The sequence below is a fragment of the Tursiops truncatus genome, chromosome 2 (assembly GCF_011762595.2).
Source record: "Tursiops truncatus isolate mTurTru1 chromosome 2, mTurTru1.mat.Y, whole genome shotgun sequence".
Classification (NCBI taxonomy): domain Eukaryota; kingdom Metazoa; phylum Chordata; class Mammalia; order Artiodactyla; family Delphinidae; genus Tursiops; species Tursiops truncatus.
Genome location: NC_047035.1, coordinates 85,682,747 through 85,704,536, shown reverse-complemented (window position 1 = coordinate 85,704,536; position 21,790 = coordinate 85,682,747). Strand labels below are relative to the sequence as shown.

At 37.3% G+C, this 21,790-nt stretch overlaps 1 protein-coding gene across 3 annotated transcripts in view; it reads left to right on the top strand.

Moving 5' to 3' along the window:
• TTBK2 (tau tubulin kinase 2) overlaps positions 1-21,790 on the top strand; it is a 144,936-nt gene that overhangs the window by 1,274 nt on the left and 121,872 nt on the right. The window contains exon 1 of one of the 3 annotated variants that reach the window (XM_073800834.1): positions 11,678-11,914. The exons of the other annotated variants lie outside the window; for them this stretch is intronic. The gene's annotated coding sequence lies outside the window, so the exon portion shown is untranslated. Of the gene's footprint in view, positions 1-11,677; positions 11,915-21,790 lie in introns of those variants that run through there. 3 annotated transcript variants of the gene reach the window in all.

The following is a 21,790-nucleotide window of genomic DNA, read 5'->3' as shown; positions in this document are numbered from 1 at the left end:
TAATATTATGAATGGGCACATGTACACACCCGGAGGATCCACTCTGTGTTTTGTTACAGTGTTTGGTTCTGAGCCATTAGTAAAAGTTTCATTGGCTTCTAAATACTGGTTTGCTAGGATAGACCATGAAGATGTATTTGCTGTTTTCTTTTGGCTAAATGTAATAGAGTACCGTTCATTTGAGGGGGAAGAGGTGATGGGAGATGGATTTTAAAGCTGAATGTTATGTATTTCTTTTCTATTTATTTAAATAAAGCAGTAATGATGGCAAATATTACTTATATGACTAAGCTTGAAGAATTCATCCTAAGTCTAAACATTTTTCAGATAACAAGTGTGTGGACTTGGATGATGTATTGTGCTCTTTTGAAATTGAAAATGTACTGAAAGGAATCTCTCTAATTTAGAAGCTTATGTTTTCCTGTATGATACATTTTTATCAAGGCACTAAAGGGGATGTTTGAAGCATGGTAATAAAGGAAAGTCTTTCTAACACTTTTCCTTTATGATAGAATGTTAAAAAATGCTTTTTCTTCTTTTAGTTTTAGACACATAAAAGAAATTGAAGTCCCTAGCTGCATTAATTTAATTTGTAATATGAAATTGAAATAAATTTGGTCTTCAGTAGTGGTCTAAGAATGGAATATCTTGCTCATTATCTTGTAGTACGGTTAATACATAATTTAGCAAATTCTTTATTGTACTGTGTATGACTTCAGATATTTGTGTCTTCTTTTGACTTTCTTTTAAATACTTATTATTTTAATGCCTCAGGAAATCTTCGTGAGAGTAGGCTTATGTGCTTTAGCAAAATGAACTCACTTATGCAGGGCTTCAAATATCTCTAATGTAGTGTTAGAAGTGAAGTTTGTATAATGCAGACAACTTTTGAGGGTATTTTACATTAAAAAATACACTAAAATGTGAGTTAGTGATAGATTGTTGGTTTTTCATTGTAAACAAATATTACAGAGCTGAATATGCTATGATCATGGAATATAACTTTGGTGGCGGGGGCAGGCAATTCTTTATAAGTTTTATAACTTAATGTATAGAAATGACAACTTAATTGCAATTCATGAGAGACTTTGAGCTGGAACCACGCAAATTAGATACTCTCAGATTCCTAATCCTCATAATAAATGTTTGTTGCCTGGAAAAAAAAAAAACAAAAAACAGTATAAAACAAGAGAAAATGTTTAGTGAGCATTATTAAACTAGTGACTTCTGAATTGATTAGCAAAATAAAATAGCCTTTAAGAACTAATGGAGAATATAGCTTGCTTCCTTTCCCACTTAAAAAAAAATCTCCGATAGAAAAATTCTTTTATAGGTATGTGGCATTCTTTACAGTTTGAGTGCATGTTACACAGAATTATTCTAGCCATGTATTCCTTTGCTATTTTTGGGGCTCTTAAGAAAGACTCAAAATATAGCTGGAGCTATGTCAATTTATTTGATTAGTAATAAATATGGCGGGACATCCAATATTTATAGGTTTTGAAATATGAAATTAAACATTTGTACTGTTTTACTTCGTTGTCATATTTTTTGCTACTCAGTATATTGTGAACAATAGTGATGATGGTGGTAGATTTTTTTCCCCTAGGCTTCAGTGGATAGAATCCTTGGGTTAAAAATACTTTTTTTTTTTTTTTTAACAGTTTTTGTGCTGTAAATACTCAGTGCTTTCAGGTTAAATATCATACATCCATATTTGATAAAAGACCCTTTAAGTGTATATGAAAAAAGTTGGGTTTTTAGAGCTGAATTTTGAACATAATTCCAACATATTACTGCTCACAAGTTTCTGTCCTCAATATCTTGTAATCCTTGGTTGTAAGTTTAAAATATAGATTGACATATTATTTACCTAACATCAATGTCAGTTTTGCCAGAAAGTTTCGTCTTTTAAACAGGTGATTTTTAAGCAGACTTCTTGGTATATTTTCATTTATGTTATATGACTTTAAGTTAAGCATAATGATTCCTTGTGGTTATTATTTTATGTGTTCTTAATACTTGAGTCTATAATACTTATCAACTTTTGTCAACATTTTGGATTTTTTCTGTGATTTTTTCCTTGATATTTTGGGATGTTGATAGCTGCTTTTTATTGTGTTAAGCAATTTACTTTCACTTCAATTAGAGTAGCGCTTCCCAAGGTAAAAAAATTAAGTGTTCTTTGAAAAGCACCTCAATACTCTGTAAATGGCCTATATGGGAAAAGAATCTAAAAAGGAGTGGACATATATATAACTGCTTCACTTTGCTGAACACCTGAAACTAACACAACACTGTAAATCAACTACACTCCAATAAAAATTTAAAAACAAAAAACAAAACAAAAAAACCCTGGCTTGTTGTAGTGTTTTCTGAAGAATGGGAGGTAATAGATTCTTAGCTCCCTTTGATAATGTCAAGATTTAACCTAACCATGTTTAAGAATCTATATTATATATTATATATATATTTTAGAGAATTTACATCTTTATTGAAAATAAAAATCAGTATTTTTTAATATTTGCATTAGAAAACTTATTTGCCATTATGTCTGTTTTTACTAAAATGCTTTTATCATTATTTTTATACTTGGATTTTTTTTTTTGGTCTTTCTGACGTTCCAAGGTAATTACCTTTTTAAAAAAAATGATTTTGCATTGTTTCCCTGAGCTTGTTCTAACCACGTGATCATCTCATCTCAATACTGTATTTTGCTAATATTGGTCTAACATTTAGTTTTCCGTGTGTGCTGTGTTTTATGGATTAAGTTTGGAAACCCCCGCCCCCTGCTTTTTTCCTTGATCTACTAAGTGCCTCGGTTTCTAAAATTTCTCAGAAACTTTTTTTTTTTTTTTTTTTTTTTTGCGGTACATGGGCCTCTCACTGTTGTGGCCTCTCATGTTGCGGAGCACAGACTCCGGACGCGCAGGCCCAGCGGCCATGGCTCACGGGCCCAGCCGCTCCGCGGCATGTGGGATCCTCCCGGACTGGGGCACGAACCCATGTCCCCTAGCATCGGCAGGCAGACTCTCAACCACTGCGCCACCAGAGAAGCCCTCTCAGAAAAGGTTTTATCAACATTTTTCAATGACCAGTAATGCAGAGATGAGGGGAGGAAAATAGGGGGAAAAATGAATAACTAAAGAGAAAAATGTGAGCCTTGCTTCTTATGAAATTCGATTTGAAAAAATCAGCCGGGGGTTTCCCTGGTGGCGCAGTGGTTGAGAGTCTGCCTGCCAATGCAGGGGACACGGGTTCGAGCCCTGGTCTGGGAAGATCCCACATGCCGCGGAGCGACTAGGCCCGTGAGCCACAATTACTGAGCCTGCGCGTCTGGAGCCTGTGCTCTGCAACAAGAGAGGCCGCGACAGTGAGAGGCCCGCGCACTGCAATGAAGAGTGGCCCCCACTTCCTGCAACTAGAGAAAGCCCTCGCACAGAAACGAAGACCCAACACAGCCATAAATTAAAAAAAAAAAAAAAAAAAAAAAATCAGCTGGAAGCTAAATAGTATGGTAGATAGTAAGCTAGATTAGGACTTCATTTATTAGGGACTTATGTAGCACTTAAAAAATTCAACATGTCCAAGGCCAAAGTCAGTCCACTTTTAACTTCTGTAATTATAAATGAAGGTGTCACGATTTAATCAGTCACACAAATTCAAAAATCCCATTAATTTAATTTTTTAGGCTGCTTCTTTTCCCTGGTTCTACATGCACAAAACCTCTCCTTTTCATTTCTACTGCTACCATCTTAATTTAGCGTCTCTGATCCTCATTATCGCTCCTTAGAACTACTGCAGTAGTCTCATTAAATATTTCAGTTATCTACCGTGTTACCGTGGTAGGGGTTAGAGATTCAGTAGGGAACAAGACAGAAATTATCTCACTTTTGGAACTTGCAATACAGTGGGAATAGACAATTGTAGAACAAGGAATTACAAGTGTTCCAAGTATCATGAAGGGAAAATGCAGACGACCACATAAACGTATTAACTGACGGACCTAACAGTCCGGGGGATGGGTTCAGGGAAGTCTTCGTTTTATCAACCACAGTTTATTCTACATACTCTACCAGTTTTGGAGGTTAGTGGATATGTTATAGCTGTAAGTAGTTAAAAAATTAAAAATAAATGTTTTAAAATAAAGATATTTAATAAAAATTAAATGTTCATACAATTCCTGAAACAGCTTTAGACAAATCCTTTCCAAACACCAGAACACTTTGAAAACTTTTGCTCTAAAGAGGCCACCCTCTCCCTCCAATATGGGTTTCGACTTTGGGTTCTCCCAGGCCTCAATTGCTTAAGTACTGACAGAATTCCTATGTTATATTTCATACTCTTTGAACCTCAGAAGTTAGGACTAGGCATTTCCAGTAGGAGGGTATGTATGGTTACAAGAAAGAGGTTTCAGATAAATAGTTAGAGTCTCTTTGTAGCCAGAGTCCAGCAGCTTATAGGTGAGTTATTAAATGTACAAGTAACTAGGATATAGCTTGAACATCTTTGTAAGTTTAAAATTATATAAATTCATTTGTAAATCAGAAAAAAATATCCCTTATCATATGCTGGCTCCTAATTTTTGGTTTATAAAATAAGGTTAGAATAGCCACAAATCTCATAAATTAATAAATGCTTACTAGACAGATGAATAAAACTGTTAATTGTGCTTCAAGGTGAGATCTGAATCTTTTCTCATCTCTATGATAACATATCATGAGTCATTAGATTACTTAACCTCTCTTTGCTTCGGTTTTGATTTTTTTTTTTTTTTTTTTTTTTGCGGTACGCGGGCCTCTCTCTCACTGTTGTGGCCTCTCACGTTGCGGAGCACAGGCTCCGGACATGCAGGCTCAGCGGCTATGGCTCAAGGGCCTATCCGCTCCGCGGCATGAGGGATCTTCCCGGACCGGGGCACGAACCCGTGTCCCCTGCATCGGCAGGCGGACTCTCAACCACTGCGCCACCAGGGAAGCCCCTTTTTTTTTTCTTCTAGTTTTTCTATTTTTAAAAAGGGACGTTAATATACTTAAAATCCAATTACAATGAAGATCACTACAGAGAAGATTCTTCATTGATTTTTTTTTCCTTTGTCTTAGTTGGAGGATCATAGGCAATGCTTTGTTTGGTTGATGTGGCTACAGTAGATTTTACCCAAGGAATTGTCTTGTTTAATGTTTTCCTTACTATCTTTTTTTTCTTTAATTTTAATTAACTAATTTATTTTTGGCTATGTTGGGTCTTTGTTGCTGCACATGGGCTTTCTCTAGTTGCGGCAAGCAAGGGCTACTCTTCATTGCGGTGTGTGGGCTTCTCGTTGCAGTGGCTTCTCTTGTTGTGGAGCATGGGCTCTAGGCATGCAGGCTTCAGTAGTTGTGGCACACGGGCTCAATAGTTTTGGCTTGTGGGCTCTAGAGCGCAGGCTCAGTATTTATGGCACGTGGGCTTAGTTGCTCCGTGGCATGTGGGGTCTTCCCGGACCAGGGCTCGAACCCGTGTCCCCTGCATTGGCAGGTGGATTCTTAACCACTGTGCCACCAGGGAAGCCCTTTCCTTACAATCTTGACATGTAAGTTACACTGTACTTTCTGTAAGGGAAGAATTTGTTTATGTGTTGTTAGTATCAGTAGCCAGGGAGAGGTGAACTAGGTTGTTTACACTTTTATTCTGTTGTAGGTAATTGTAACCATAACTGACTTGTAAAATTTCTCTTCACTTTTAATAGATATTTTACTTTCTTGAATATATTTATGAGCTCAGAGAGATTCCATGCTGCTGGAAGTATAATTTATCTCCTGTTAAAGTTTAGAAGGAACAGTTGAAGTGTGAGTGGTGACTAAATTTTCTCTCTCTTTTGCTATCAACAAATAGGGTTATTTGTACATCTTCATCTCTTTTTACTAACACTTTATAGAGAGGCTCTTGCTAAAACCTGCAGGGTTAAAAAAAAATCTCATGGGGTTTATCCTATTCTTGACCCTTCTGTTGTTTACATTACTGTTATTAGATATTTTGAAAAGCTTAACTGGTTTGTAGTCTTTGTAAACTTGTGTCTGCACCTCAGCTTGTTTTATCTTGAGACATAATTTAGTTTCTTGTAATGTGAAAAATGTATTATTTTGACTTTTGAGATGTTTGATGAAGAGATAGCCACTCTGCATCTAACTATATTTTAATCTATTTTTGGAATATTAATCAGGTATCCTAAATATTATCTACTTAACAGATCATGATGACTTTGAAAACATCTGATTTTTTGTTTTAATAGGGGATGTTCAGTGTGTTGATAGTTTTCATCAAATTTGGAAAAATTTCAGACATTTTTTCTTCAGGTTTTTTTTTTTTAAGCATGCAATCTCTTTGGGCCCAATAAATGTATCCAGAAATTAAAATATCTACTAAAAGTGGAGAGAAACTTTATATAAGATAGTATGGTTACAATAACTGACAACAAAATAAAAGTATAAACAACCTCTCTATTCTCTCCTTCTGGGACTCCAGTTATATGTATGTTAGGCTTTTAAAAAAAATTTATTTATTTTTGGCTGTGTTGGGTCTTCATTGCTGCGCGTGGGCTTTCTCTAGTTGCAGCGAGCGGGGGCTACTCTCTGTTGCGGTGCCTGGGCTTCTCATTGCGGTGGCTTCTCTTGTTGCGGACCACGGGCTCTAGGTGTGTGGGCTTCAGTAGTTGTGGCTTGTGGGCTCTAGGGTGCAGGCTCAGTAGTTTGGGCGCACGGGCTTAGTTGCTCCACGGCATGTGGGATCTTCCTGGACCAGGGCTCGAACCCGTGTCCCCTGCATTGACAGGCTGATTCTTAACCACTGCACCACGAGGGAAGTCCATGTTAGGCTTTTTGATGTTATCCCATTGCTCACTGATTCTCTGTGTGGTTTCTGTCTTTTTCTATTGTCTGTTTCATTTTGGATGATTCCTTTTTCTTTCTTTTTTAAAAAAATATTTATTTATTTGGCTGCTTTGGGTCTTGGTTGCAGCACGTGGACTCTTCCTTGTGTCGCGCAGGCTCTAGAGTGTGTGGGCTCGGTAGTTGTGGTGCGCAGGGTTCTCTAGTTGTGGCACGCGGGCTCTAGAGTGCTCAGGCTTAGTTGCCCTGTGGCATGTGGGATTTTATTTCCCCGACAGGGATCAAACCTGCATCCCCTGCATTGGAAGGCGGATTCTTAACCACTGGACCACCAGGGAAGTCCTGGATGATTCCTTTTTCTGTATCTTCAACTTCACTAATCCTTTATTCCACAGTGGTTAATCTGGTGTTAATCCTATCTAGTGTATTTTTTAAATCTCAGGTATATACTTCTTATGTCTGGAAGTTCATTTAAAAAATATTTCCCATTTCTTTCCTCATGCTTAATGGTTTTCTCTGTTTCTTTGAATATATTTATAATAGCTGTTTTAAAGTCCTTGTCTACCATTCTGTCATCTGCACCATTTCTAAGTCTGTTTTTATTGATTGATATTTCTCCTTGTTTGTGTCCCTGCTAATTTCTGTTTGGATGCTCGACGTTGTAATTTTACACTGTCATGTGCTGGATTTTTTTTTTTTTAATTCCTGTAAATATTATGGGGATTTGTTCTGGGATACAATTAAGCTATTTGAAAATAGTTAGATGCATTCATGGCCCTGGATGTTTTTAAAGTTTTTTTTTTTTTTTCATTCTGTTTGGTGATTATACAAACTATTCACAGCCCTGTGTGAACATTAAGGATTGTTCCTGCCTGCCTCTTTCCAGGGGTTCTTTACCCTGGCCTTGATTGCTTCTGTACACACATGCACTCATAAGTACTCGCCAAAGTTTCAAGAGGAACTCTCTCTAGATATCCAGAGTTCTGTCTGCACAGCTCTTCAGTGTTCTGCCCTGCCTTGGCCTCCTCAAAACTCTGAATTCTGTCTCTTCAACTCAGCGAGACTGATGGGCTCTGTTTGGGTTCCTCATTCCTGTGCTGCAGCCTGGAAACTCTCCAGTCAGTGAGCTGGGGGCAGTCTTAAGGCTTACCTCGTTTATTTCCCTTCTCTCGTGGATCCATGTTCTGTGCTGCCTATTGTCTAGTTCTAGTGTCTAAAGTCCATTGTTTCATATATTTTGTCTATTTTTCCCATTTAAGTTGGGAGGCTAAATCTGGTCCCTGTTACTTCGGTGGTCAGAAGCCGAAGTGGTCTGGTGGGTATATTGAAATGTCAAACAAAGAGGAGTCATATTTCAAAGTTATGCTGTCATTAGAAATCTGGGTATTATCTTTATGCCCAAATAATAGCTTCAAAAATATTTTCCTTACTCTTTAGACACGTCATAACCTCTTCTGATGATTAATTCTAGCACTGTTCCCATTGAAATTAAAATTGTAGGTAAAAATAATTTTCCTATTTTTCTGTTAAAGAGCAGAATCTTACATAAGCTATATATGACACTTATAGAACCCTGTTGTTATCTGTTTAGTGAATTATCTAGCTTCCCCCAAATGTAGGAGAATTTTTTTGCTTCAGCCTTTCTAGATAATAGTAGTTGTAACTGGACTTCCTTTCCTCTTGCATTATATCCTCCCCTGCTCTGAAATCCTTCAGTGGCTCTTCCTGTCTATTGAAACTGAATGAAGTCCATCCTCTTCCTAGCCTGATTTTTAAACTTATTTATTTATTTATTTTTGGCTGCATTGGGTCTTCGTTGCTCTGCCTGGGCTTTCTCTAGCTGTGACGAGTGGGGGCTACTCTGGGCTACTCTTCGTTGCAGTGCGCGGGCTTCTCATTTGAGGTGGCTTCTCTTGTTGTGGAGCACGGGCTCTAGGCGCATGGGCTTCAGTAGTTGTGGCACATGGGCTAAGTAGTTGTGGCTTGCGGGCTCTAGAGTGCAGGATTAGTAGTTGTGGCGCATGGGCTTAGTTGCTCCGCAGCATGTAGGATCTTCCTTGATGAGGGCTCGAACCCATGTCCCCTGCATTGGCAGGCGGATTCTTTACCACTGCACCACCAGGGAAGCCCCCTAGCCTGATTTTTACAATCTGAACTCAGTTTACCTTTCAGGTTTATGTATTCTTTCTCCACAATCAGAACTCTTTTCCATTTAGACTAATGTATGCATTCATTTTCTCATGTACTTGTATGTTTTGCTCCTTTCCTTTTCTGTGCCTTTGCTTACATCTTCAGTTAGTTCTTGTCATTAAACAAACCACCCGAAAGTTCAGGAGCTAAAACAATAATTTATTAACTATTATGTGGATTGGCAGTTTGGCTAGGCTCAGCTGAATGGTTCTTTTGGTCTTGTTTGGGCTCATTTATGTGAAGCAGTCACCTAGCTTGGGTTTCCTCACTATCTGGGTTCCAAAACCAGCAAAAGAGGGCAAGTCCAGTGCATAAGTGCTTTTCAACCTTCTGAGTCATGTTTGCTGATGTCCCATTGGTTAAAGCAAGTCATGGGGCCAACCTCAGTTTCCAGAATGGAGAAAGAAAATCTACCTTTCAGTGGCAGATGCAGCAAGGTCACATTGTAAAGGGATGTGTATACAGGAATGGGAGGAACTTTTGGCTATTTTGCAATCGCCAAACCGCTATAGATGATATCCAGCTCCTCTAAGAAACATCGTATGATCATCCTAGCCCATGTTAGTCTCTCCCAGTTCTGATTTGTCATATGCACTAGCCCTTGCAATTTGATGTTGGTTAACTTATATATTTTACCTTTTTTTTTTTTTTTTTTTTTTTTTGTGGTACGCGGGCCTCTCACTGCTGTGGCCTCTCCCGTTGCGGAGCGCAGGCTCTGGACGCGCAGGCTCAGCGGTCATGGCTCATGGGCCCAGCCGCTCCGCGGCATGTGGGATCCTCCTGGACCGGAGCACAAACCCGTGTCCCCTGCATCGGCAGGCGGACTCTCAACCACTGTGCCACCAGGGAAGCCCTACCTTTTATTTCATTTCATTTTTTTGAATTTTATCTATTTTTTTATACAGCAGGTTCTTATTAGTTTATTTTGCCTTTTAAATCCAGAGAATTACTATTAATTTCTGTTTTTGTATGATGTGTTCTACTTCAAAGAATAATTTGGAAATAATTGTTTAACTTCTTCCCTTGATTATACACTCACTGAGGGCAAAACTATGCATTATACTTCTTCCTACTCTTCTATGTATTTGTAACAATTTATTGAATGACTATATGTTAAATTTAAAAGTCAGCTCTCAATTATTTACTTGAGGACTACTTCTTTTCATTCAGCTGTCTAGGAGGTTAAAGATGTTTCATTCATTCTTCCATTCATTAAACATTTATTGAACGATTGTTCTGTGGTAGGTATTATGCTAGGTACTGAGAATACAAAGATGAGTAGAATTCTGCTCTTGACCTCAAGAAATTTATAGTCTTTTAGGAAGACATTGTAAATTGTCCTAGAAGATATGTCTTAGAAGACATGTAATTGTGCATGTGCTTCTAAGCCTCTTTCTTTACTCTGAACCTAGATTTCTGCTTCATGCTCAACTCACAGATTACCTGGCTTTTTACCATTGTATAGATGGGACAGTCTTCTGCTATCTGTCATACTGCTAGATGGTTGTTGCCTGTCTAGTTTGTGTCTGGATTTCCCTGCTCTGGTTTATATGGCCATTATCTGTTACTGTTCTTTTTATAAGAGACATTAATTATAGGTACAGTTTAAATTTAGGTATTTTATTTACTTTATTTTTGGCTGTGTTGGGTCTTCATTGTTGCATGCGGGCTTTCTCTAGTTGTGGCAAGCTGAAGCTACTCTTCATTGAGGTGCACAGGCTTCTGATTGTGGTGGCTTCTCTTGTTGGGGAGCACGTGCTCTAGGTGCTCGGGCTTCAGTAGTTGCAGAGCGCAGGCTCAGTAGTTGCAGTGCACGGACTCAGTAGACATGACTCGCGGGTTCTGGAGTGCAGGCTCAGTTGTTGCAGCACATGGGCTCAGTAGACGTGGCTCGCAGGCTCTAGAGTGCAGGCTCAGTAGTTGTAGTACACAGGCTGTAGAGCGCAGGCTCAGTAGTTGTGGCGCACGGGCTTAGTTGCTCTGTGACGTGTGGGATTGTCCCAGACCAAGGATCGAATCCGTGTCCCCTGCATTGGTAGGTGGTTTCTTACCCACTGTGCCACCAGGGAAGTCCCCTGTACAGTTTAAAGAATAATTATAAGGCCAAGTGGTCAAGAAATAGAACATTGCCAGCATCTCAGAAGCCCTTTCCTTATCTCCTTTTCTTACCCCCAAAGGAATTCATTCTTGTGCTTTTTATGAAAAATCATGTCCTTGTTTTTTCTTTATAGACTTACTACCTATACTTGCATCCCTATTTAACATAGTTTAGTTTTGCTTAATTTTGAACCTTACATAGAAGGACTTATGTTGTAAGTATACTTTTTTGTCTTGCTTGATTTTTTTCAATGTCTATCCTGAGATTTAGTCATGTAGTTCAGAGTAGCAGTAGTTTCATTTTCTTAGCATATTTTTTGTGGCAGGTAGAATAATGGTCCCCCCAAAGATACTCACTTTCTAATCCCTGAAACTTCTGAATATGTTACCTTATAGGCAGAATGGACTTTGCAGGTGTGATTAACTTAAAGCTCTGAGTTGGGAAGATTATCCTTGATTTTCCAGGTGGGTTTAGTGTACTCACAAGGGTCCTGTAAGAGGGAGGCATGTATATTTTGTCAGAGAGAAGTAAGGAGATGTGATGATGGAAGCGGAGGTCAGAGAGATTTGAAGATGCTAACTACACTACTCCAGCTTTGAAGGTGGAGGATGCCGCCATGAGCCAAAGAATGAAGGCAACTTCTAGAAGTTGGAAAACGCAAGGAAGAGGATTCTCCTCTAGAGCCTCCAGAAGGAGCATAGCCTTGCTGATACCTTGATTTTAGCCCCAGTGGAAGCCTGGACTTCTGATCTCCAGAACTGTAAGACTATAAATTTATGTTGTTTTGCTGCTAAATTTGTGGTAATTTGTTACGTCAGCAGTAGGAAGCTAGTACATTTTTTCATTGTATGAGTATATTATAATTTATCCATTCTTCTCTTGCTGGACATTTGGGTTGTTTCAGTTTTTGGCATTTATGGACAGTGTGACTGAAAATTCTTGTACATATTTCCTGGTGCACGTGAGAGAAGAGTGTCTTTAGGATATACCTAGGAAAAGGGTTGCTGGGTCACAGTATGTGCATATTTTCAGCTTTACTTTATAATACAGAACTATTTTCCAAAGTACATTCCTACTAGCAGTGTGTGAGAGTCTTTACTTTTTATATTTAAATAATTTCTTTTTTTATATTCACTATGACAGTGCTTCCTTTTTTTACGTAGGTGGGTACTCAAAATTTGCTTCAAGTGAAAGCACATTTGGGAACTAATTTATACTTTTTCCAACCTAGAAATAGTAGGTTTATTTTTATTCCCTTTTTGGTCAACTAATTTTTCTGTTAACTTTAAGAGCAAAATTATAACAATGCAAATGCTATAATTTAATTTGTAATCATAGTTGTAGAGTAATAATTTCTCTTGCTGACAAAAACATTTCTATATGAATTTGTTAAGTAATACTTGCATACTAGGTTTAAATTCTAGTCTTCCATGCAAACATGATTATTTTCTTTCATCAACATTCAAGCACTTCAGGGACTGTTTTGGATAACATTATGTTTGTGAATGTGACTGTTTCTTCTTCTGTTGGCTAAGAAGCATGCAAAATGACGTAGTAAGTAATGATTACCATTTATTGGGCACAGTCAGTGTAGCAGGCACTGTGATGAGTAAGCACTTTACATATATCATGTATTATCACTTTTAATCCTTAAATAGCCACAGTTGTTATCTCTTTTCTATAGTTGAGGAAATTGAGGCATAGAGAAGTTAAGTAGTGGGTCCTAGGTTTTACAGCCAGGATTTGAATCTAGGTAGTGTGGTCTCCCCCTCCCCGCACAGCTGTGGGATCTTTGTTCTCTGACCAGGAATTGAACCCAGCCCCTTGGCAGTGAGAGCACGGAGTCCTAACCACTGGGCCGCCAGGGAATTCCCCAGATAGTCTGGTCTTAATCTCTATTCTGTGAGGTCCCTGGAGCTAAAAGACAATAAACACACTGCAGTGTTATTAATTTCTCAGACAATACTCTTGTAGGGAGTTATCTTCATTAAGTATGGTTTGGTCTGGTTTATGTTTTTGGAATTCTTATATTAGTACAGTTTTTATCCATTTGCCTTTGTGTCTTATCATTTTTATTTTCATTCTCCTTTTAGTTCTCATTTTTCCTCTCATCTTTCTGTTATACTCGTATATGTGAACCTGTATGACTTATAAATTACATACAGTTTGATATCTCATTTTCATCTGGTTAATTAAATTACTTCACCAAATATCTATTGATTAACTGCAAAGTTCATAATTTTTGATTATGGCAGAGAATATAGTGACTATGATATGGTCTTCATCATCCCCTAGTTTGTAATCTAGGGGATTATCAGTATTTACTTTTTAATTTGTTGGCTATTTTTCTTCTCAATCTTTTTCTACCAAGCAAATGTTTCAAATGATTTTTCACCACATGGTATTTTACAAGTTGAATCTCCATTTAGTATGTTCTGTCTGTATTTTGATCATCTTTGGGTCTGTTTTGGCAACACCTCCAGATTTAGCATCACTGTCTGAATTCATTATCATGCTGTTTACTTTCTATTTTAGGTCATTGAAGATATTGCCAAAGAGGAATTATTTAAGTTCTTTCTTGCAGTATCTCATTTTCTTGCACCAAGATCATTTTAAAGCTATTAGCTTACTGAAAAAATGAATCCCAAACAGTTATTTGACAGCATTGATACTGCAGCCAGATTACATTAATTTTTTCAGATATAATTTTTGATGTGGAATCAAAAAGAACCTGTGGTTCGTGTACAACTTTGAGAAACTATTGTCTTACACCAGTGAAGCCTGGTGTGTTAGTTATCTATGGCTGCATAACAAATTACCCCTAACTTACTGTTTTAAAACAACAGCATTATTTCACAGAATCTGTGGGTCAGGATTTTGTGTGTGACTCAGCCATCTGGGTACTCTGTTTCAAGATGAGTCAGAGACTGCAATTAAGGTAGGCTGTAGTCATCAAGAGGCACAACTGAGGAAGGATCTGTTTCCAAGCTTACTCCAGTGGTTGTTGGCATGATTCCATTCCTTGTGGGTGGTTGGACTGAGGGCTGTTGGTACCTTTTGTAAGTGGAATCATATGCTAGCAGAGGTTGTCCTAGCACATGGGTCTTTCCTTGGGGCAACATGGCAGCTTTCCTCATCAGAGCAAGCAAGTAGGAAGAGCCAGAGAGAGACAATGAGCAAGGTAGATGTCACAATCTTTTATATCTGGGAAGTGATATCCTGTCACTTTTGCTGTATTCTGTTCATTAGAGTCAAGTGACTGGATCCACCCACACTAAAGGGGAAGGGATCAATAACATGAGATAGGGATTATTGGGAGCCATTTTAGAAGCAATCTAGTACACCTCAGTAGCTTACAGGATTCTGGGCTTTTCCCTTAGGGTTCAATTTCTAATTGGAACAGGTGTATTTTTAGCTTTATATTAGTATCTTGAAGGACTCTATCCAGGATACTACTTTGTTTCATGATCTTTCTACTGGTAATTTAAAGTGAGATATGGTGAAAATTATTTGGTAATTATATTTCTGAGGGATACCTAGTAGTGTTAGAAACTTTTTTCATGGTAAAATATACATTAGATTTTCCATTTTAACTATTTTTAAGTGTACAACTCAGTGGCATTAAGTATATTAACATTGTTCTGCAACCATCACCACAATTCATCTCCAGAACTTTTTCATCTTCCCAAAAATGAAACTTTGTACCCACACTAAATCCCTATTACCTCCTCCTTGCAGCCCCTGGCAACCACTAGACAGAAACTACCTTCTGTCTCTATGAATTTGACTAATCTAGCTACCTATTATAAATGGAATCATATATTTGACCTTTTGAGATTGGCTTTTTTCACTTAACATAAGGTCTTCAAGGTTCATTCATGTTGTACCATGTGTAAGAATTTCCTTCCTTTTTAAAATTGAATAATATTCCTTTGTATATATGTGCTACATTTTTGTTTATCCATTCATCTGTCATTTGGGATGGACACTTGAGTGCTTCTGCCTCTTGGCTCTAATGAATAATTCAGCCATGAACACTGGTGTACAAAATATCTTTTTGAGTCCCTCCTTTGAATTTTTTGGAGTATATACTCAAAGGTGGAATTGCATAATTATATCATAATTCTATGTTTAATTTTTTCAGGAACCTCCAGTACTGTTTTCTGCAGTGGCTGCACCATTTCACATTTCCTCATTCCTCATTTCCATCAGCAATGCACATGGGTTCCACTTTCTCCACAATTTTGCCAACACTTATTTTCATGTTTTTTGATAGTTATTCTAAATGGGTTGTAAAGTGGTTTGATTTGTATTTTCCTAGTTAATTAATGATGTTGAGCATCTTTCCATTCTTATGATCCTTCGTATATTTTCTTTGGAGAAATGTCTATTCAGGTTTTTTGCCCATTTTTAAAATTGGGTTGTTTGTTATTTTGTTGTTGAGTTGTAGGATTTCTTTATATATTCTAAATGTTAACCCCTTATCAGATATATTATTTGCAGATATGTTCTCCCATTCCATAGGTTGCCTTTTTACTCTTTTGATGGACACTTCATCAAAATTATTTGTTTTTAATTTTGATGAAGTCACTTTATCTGTTTTTTTCTTTTCTTTTGGTGTCATATCCAAGAAATCATTGCCAAATCCAATGTCATGAAGCTTTTCCCCTATGTATTGTTCTAAGAGTTTTATAGTTTTAGATCTTACATTTAGTTCTTTGATCCAGTTTCAGTAAATTTTTATATACGGTATAAAGTAAGGGTCCAGCTTTATTCTTTAGCATGTGGATATCCAGTTTATCCAGTGCCATTTGTTGAAAAGATTGATCTTTCCCCGTTGAATGGTTTTGGCACCCTTCTCTAAAAATTTTTTGACCATATATGTGAGGCTTAAAAATTATAACTTTTAAAAATAGTGTTTTTCTACTTATTGTAAAAATACATGTTTACTATAGTAAATTTACAGAAGAGGAGTCTATCCCAAGAAAATAATCATACTATATAGGAATAACCATAGTTCATAGTTGGTAAATATGAGTTCAGGCTTTTTTTTAAAAAAATTAATTTATTTTTGGCTGTGTTGGGTCTTCGTTGCTGTGCACCTGCTTTCTCTAGTTGCGGTGAGCGGGGGTTACTCCTTGTTGCGGTGCGTGGGCTTCTCATTGTCGTGGCTTCTCTTGTTGCGGAGCACGGGCTCTAGGCGCTCAGGCTTCAGTAGTTGTGGCATGTGGGTTCAGTAGTTGTGGTTTGCCAGCTCTAGAGGTCTGGCTCAGTAGTTGTGGCGCACGGGCTTAGTTGCTCCGCGGCGTGTGGGATCTTCCCAGACCAGGGCTCGAACCCGTGTCCCCTACATTGGCAGGTGGATTCTTAACTGCTGCACCACCAGGGAAGCCCCTATATGTATACTTTTTAAAAAAATAGAAATGAGATCATATATATTGTTTTATAAGTCACTTAAAATATAAAGAATATTTTTTCATGTTTAAATGTTCTTCTACAAGTTGCATTTTAAATTTAATTTTCATTTTTAATCAGTTAAATATGCACATAATTTAAAAAGTTGAATGATTCTGTACACTTCTTTATAGAAAAGAAGAGTCTCCTGGCCTCCCCACTCTGCCCTTTTTGCTGATTCTTTTGGTATTTACCTCCATATCTCAAATGAACATGCTTGTATTGCTGCTGATTAATTTTTAAATTTTAGTCATTATTTATTGGCTTTCCACTATGGAAGGTGAGGATTTAGCTTTTCACAGCCTATCTCAGCTAGGTCCTCCGATTTTCCATTAATATTATAGTTTAATTTTGGTTAGGGCAGTATTCAGAATTTAAGTTATTATGACTCTGTAAATGCTTTTGACATCTAAGTCATGAAATTTATATCTGTATAGGTATAGATGTAGGTATATAGTATGAGTAACTTTTCTACACTGGTTTTTTTTTCCTGGAAGTAATAATTGTATTGTGTTTTTCTTTGATTAGTTTTCTAACCTAATTCAATTCCAAACCAGTTGCACAACTCTTCTCTTATTGCATTTAGGTTCAAGTGAATATTCTACCAATAGCATTACCTATGAGAAATCTCTCCTGGAGTACCCATTGTCCTAAAGGCTAGGGACCATGATTTATTTATCTTAGTATTCCCACAGTTTTTGGCAGGGTACTCATCAAATGTTTGTTTATTGAAAGAATGATTGGTAAAAGTTCAGATTGTAGAATATTTTAAAATTTACCCAAATAACTTTGTATATAATAAATCAAGATTATTAATAGATTGATTCAAATATAGATTTGTATAACATAATTTAGCCATTCTCAAACTCTCTGGTCTCAGGACCTCTTATCAATCTTAAAATTTATTGAGGACCCTAAAGAGTTGTTTATTTGTTTTATCATGGATTTATAGCTAATGATATTTCCTGTATTAAAATTAAAACATATTTTAAGTTTATTTATTTTAAAATAATAAAGCTGGGCTTCCCTAGTGGCACAGTGGTTAAGAATCCACCTGCCAGTGCAGGGGGCATGGGTTCGAGCCCTGGTCCGGGAAGATCCCACATGCAGCTAAGCCCATGCGCTTTACAACTACTGAGCCTGTGCTCTAGAGCCCATGAGCCACAACTACTGAGCCCATGTGCCACAACTACTGAAGCCTGTGCACCTAGAGCCCGTGTTCCACAACAAGAGAAGCCACCGCAATGAGAAGCCCGCGCACTACAACGAAGAGTAGCCCCTGCTCACCACAACTAGAGAAGGCCTGCGCGCAGCAACGAAGACCCGATGCAGCCATAAATAAATAAATAATACTATTTTCCAAAACAGAAAAACAGGTGGTGAAATGAGTGGCATTGTTTTACATTTTTTCAAGTCTCTTTAACGTCTGACCCCATAGCAGACAGCCGGATTCTCATACTTCTGTGTTCAGTTTGTTGCAATATATTGCTTTGGTTGAAGCATATGAAGAGAATATGGCCTTATTCAGATACACTATTGGAAAAGGGAGGAATATTTTACCACCTTCTCAGATAATTGTGGATTTTCTTTTTATAAATTAATTTTATTTATTAAAAAAATTAACATGGTAAATGACTTTTTTGGGTTCTACAGTTCTATGAGTTCTAGCATGTGTGTAGATTCATGTAACCTTCACTATAATCATAATAATAATCGTAATAGTTCATAATAGTATTCATAAGTATTCATAATAGCTCTACAGTCCCCCAAAACTCCTTCATACTATCCCTTTATAATCATACCTTCATCCCACCTCTAACTCTTCGCAACAACTCATCTATTCTCTGTCACTCTAGTTTTATCCTTTTGAGAATGTCATATAAATATAATCATACACTATGTAACTTTTGGAGACCGGCAAGTGATGTCAAACATCTTTTCATGTATTTATTTGCAATCAGTATAACCTCTTTCGTGAAGTGTCTGTCTTTTGCTTAGTTTCAAATTGGGTCATTTGTTTTCTTACAGTTGAAATTTAAGTGTTCTCTATATATTTTGATACAAGCCCTTGGTTGGATATTATGATTTGCAAACATTTTCTTCCAGTATGTAGTTTGTCTTTTCATTTTCTTAACAGTGTCTTTCACAGAGTAAAAGTTTTCAATTTTGGTAAAGTTCAGTTTATCAGTTTTTTTTTTCTTTTATAAAATGTGCTTTAAGTATCATGTCCAAAATCCTTTGCAGAAAGATTTGCTTACCAGTTTATTTCTAAATGTTTTGTATTCTACATTTAGATCTGTGATGCATTGTGAGTTAAGTTTTGTATATAAGGTTTGAGGTTTAGATTGAGGTTCATTTTTTTACATACAGATGTACAGTTGTTCCAGCACTTTGTTGGAAATTGTCTCTTCTGTGTTGAATGGCCTTTGCGTCTTTGTCAAATATCACTTGGCCTAGAATAGGCAAAGCTATAGAGACAGAAAATAGACTAGTGGTTGCCAGGGACCAGGGAAAGGAGGGAATAGAGAGTGACAGCTAATAAGTATGGGGTTTCTTTTTTGGATGGTGAAAAAGTTCTGGAATTGGATAGTGGTGGTGAATACACAGCCTTGTGAATATACTACAAACCACTGAATTGTATACTTTAAAATGATGGTATGTGGATTATATTTACATTTTTAAAAAGCTAAAAATTTAATTGGCCATATTTGTGTGGATCTATTTATGGACTCTATTTCATTTACCTGTAGTATGACTAATAAGCCTTTGCCAATAGCACAAGGGCTTGATTACTGTCACTATATAGTAGTAAGTCTTAAAATCATGTAGTGTGATTCCTCCAACTTTATTACTATTTTTCAAAACTGTTTTAGGTATTTTGGTTCCTTTGCCTTTTCACATAAATTTTAGAATCAGCTTGTCTATTTAACGCCTTTTGCTTGAATTTCATTTGGAATGTTGTTAAATCTGTTGATCAGTTTGAGCAGCTTTTTTTGTTTTTTATATGCCCTTTATCAGGTTGAGAAAATGCCCTTCTACTCTTAGTTTGCTGAGAGTTTATATCATGAATGACTGTTGAATTTTGTCAAGTGCTTCTCCTGCATCAAATGATAGGTCATGTAGTTTTCTTTTTTAGACTGTTAATCTGATGAATTTTATGAATTGATTTTTTTTTTTTTTTGCGGTACGCGGACCTCTCACTTCTGTGGCCTCTGCCGTTGCGGAGCACAGGCTCTGGACGCGCAGGCTCAGCGGCCATGGCTCACGGGCCCAGCCGCTCCGTGACACGTGGGATCTTCCCGGACCGGGGCACGAACCCGTGTCCCCTGCATCGGCAGGCGGACTCTCAACCACTGCGCCACCAGGGCCCTGGACTTTTGTTTGTTGGAAGATTTTTAATCACAGTTTCAATTTAATTACTTGTGATTGGTCTGTTCATATTTTCTATTTCTTCCTGGTTCAGTCTTGGAAGGTTATACCTTTCTAAGAATTTGTCCATTTCTTCCAGGTTGTCAATTTTATTGGCATAGAGTTGCTTGTAGTAGTCTCTTAGGATGCTTTGTGTTTCTGCGGTGTCTGTTGTCATTTGTCTCTAGGTATTTTTTGATTTCCTCTTTGATTTATTCAATGATCTCTTGGTTATTTAGTAACGTAGTGTTTAGCCTCCATGTGTTTGTGTTTTTTACGTTTGTTTCCTCTGTAATTCATTTCTAATCTCATAGCGTTGTGGTCAGAAAAGATGCTTGATATGATTTCAATTTTCTTAAATTTACTGAGGCTTGATTTGTGCCCCAAGATGTGATCTATCCTGGAGAATGTTCCGTGCGCACTTGAGAAGAAAGTGTAATCTGCTGTTTTTGGATGGAATGTCCTATAAATATCAATTAAATCTATCCGGTCTGTTGTGTCATTTAAAGCTTCTGTTTCCTTATTTATTTTCATTTTGGATGGTCTGTCCTTTGTGTAAGTGAGGTGTTAAGAGTCCCCCGCTATTATTGTGTTACTGTCGATTTCCTCTTTTAGAGCTGTTAGCAGTTGCCTTATGTATTCAGGTGCTCCTATGTTGGGTGCATATATATTTATATATATATAGATAGATCCCTTGATCATTATGTAGTGTCCTTCGTTGTCTCTTGTAACATTCTTTATTTTAAAGTCTATTTTATCTGATACGAGTATTGCTCCTCCAGCTTTCTTTTGATTTCCATTTGCATGGAATATCTTTTTCCATCCCCTCACTTTCAGTCTGTATGTGTCCCTAGGTCTGAAGTGGGTCTCTTGTAGACAGCATATATATGGGTCTTGTTTTTGTATCCATTCAGCAAGCCTGTGTCTATTGGTTGGAGCATTTAATCCATTCACATGTAAGGTAATTATTGATATGTATGTTCCTGTGAACATTTTCGTAATTGTTTTGGGTTTGTTTTTGTAGGTCGTTTTCTTCTCTTGTGTTTCTCACTTAGAGAAGTTCCTTTAGCATTTGTTGTAGAGCTGGTTTGGTGGTTCTTAATTCTCTTAGCTTTTGCTTGTCTGTAAAGCTTTTGATTTCTCCATTGAATCTGAAGGAGATCCTTGCCGGGTAAAGTAATCTTTTTCTTTTTCTTTTTTTTTTTAACATCTTTTTTGAGTCAGGTAGAGTAATCTTGGTTGTAGCTTCTTCCCTTTCATCACTTTAAGTATATCATGCCACTCCCTTCTGGCTTGTAGAGTTTCTGCTGAGAAATCAGCTGTTAACCTTATGGGAGTTCCCTTGTATGTTATTTGTTGTTTTTTCCCTTGCTGCTTTCAATAATTTTTCTTTGTCTTTAATTTTTGCCAATTTGATTACTATGTGTCTTGGCGTGTTTCTCCTTGGGTTTATCCTGTATGGGACTCGCTGCTCTTCCTGGACTTGGGTGGCTCTTTCCTTTCCCATGTTAGGGAAGTTTTCAACTATAATCTCTTCAAATATTTTCTCTGGTCCTTTCTCTCTCTCTTCTCCCTCTGGGACCCCTATAATTCGAATGTTGTTGCATTTAATGTTGTCCCAGAGGTCTCTTAGGCTGTCTTCATTTCTTTTCATTCTTTTTTCTTTATTCTGTTCTGCAGCAGTGAATTCCACCACTCTGTGTTCCAGGTCACTTATCCGTTCTTCTGCCTCAGTTATTCTGCTATTGATTTCTTCTAGTGTAGTTTTCATTTC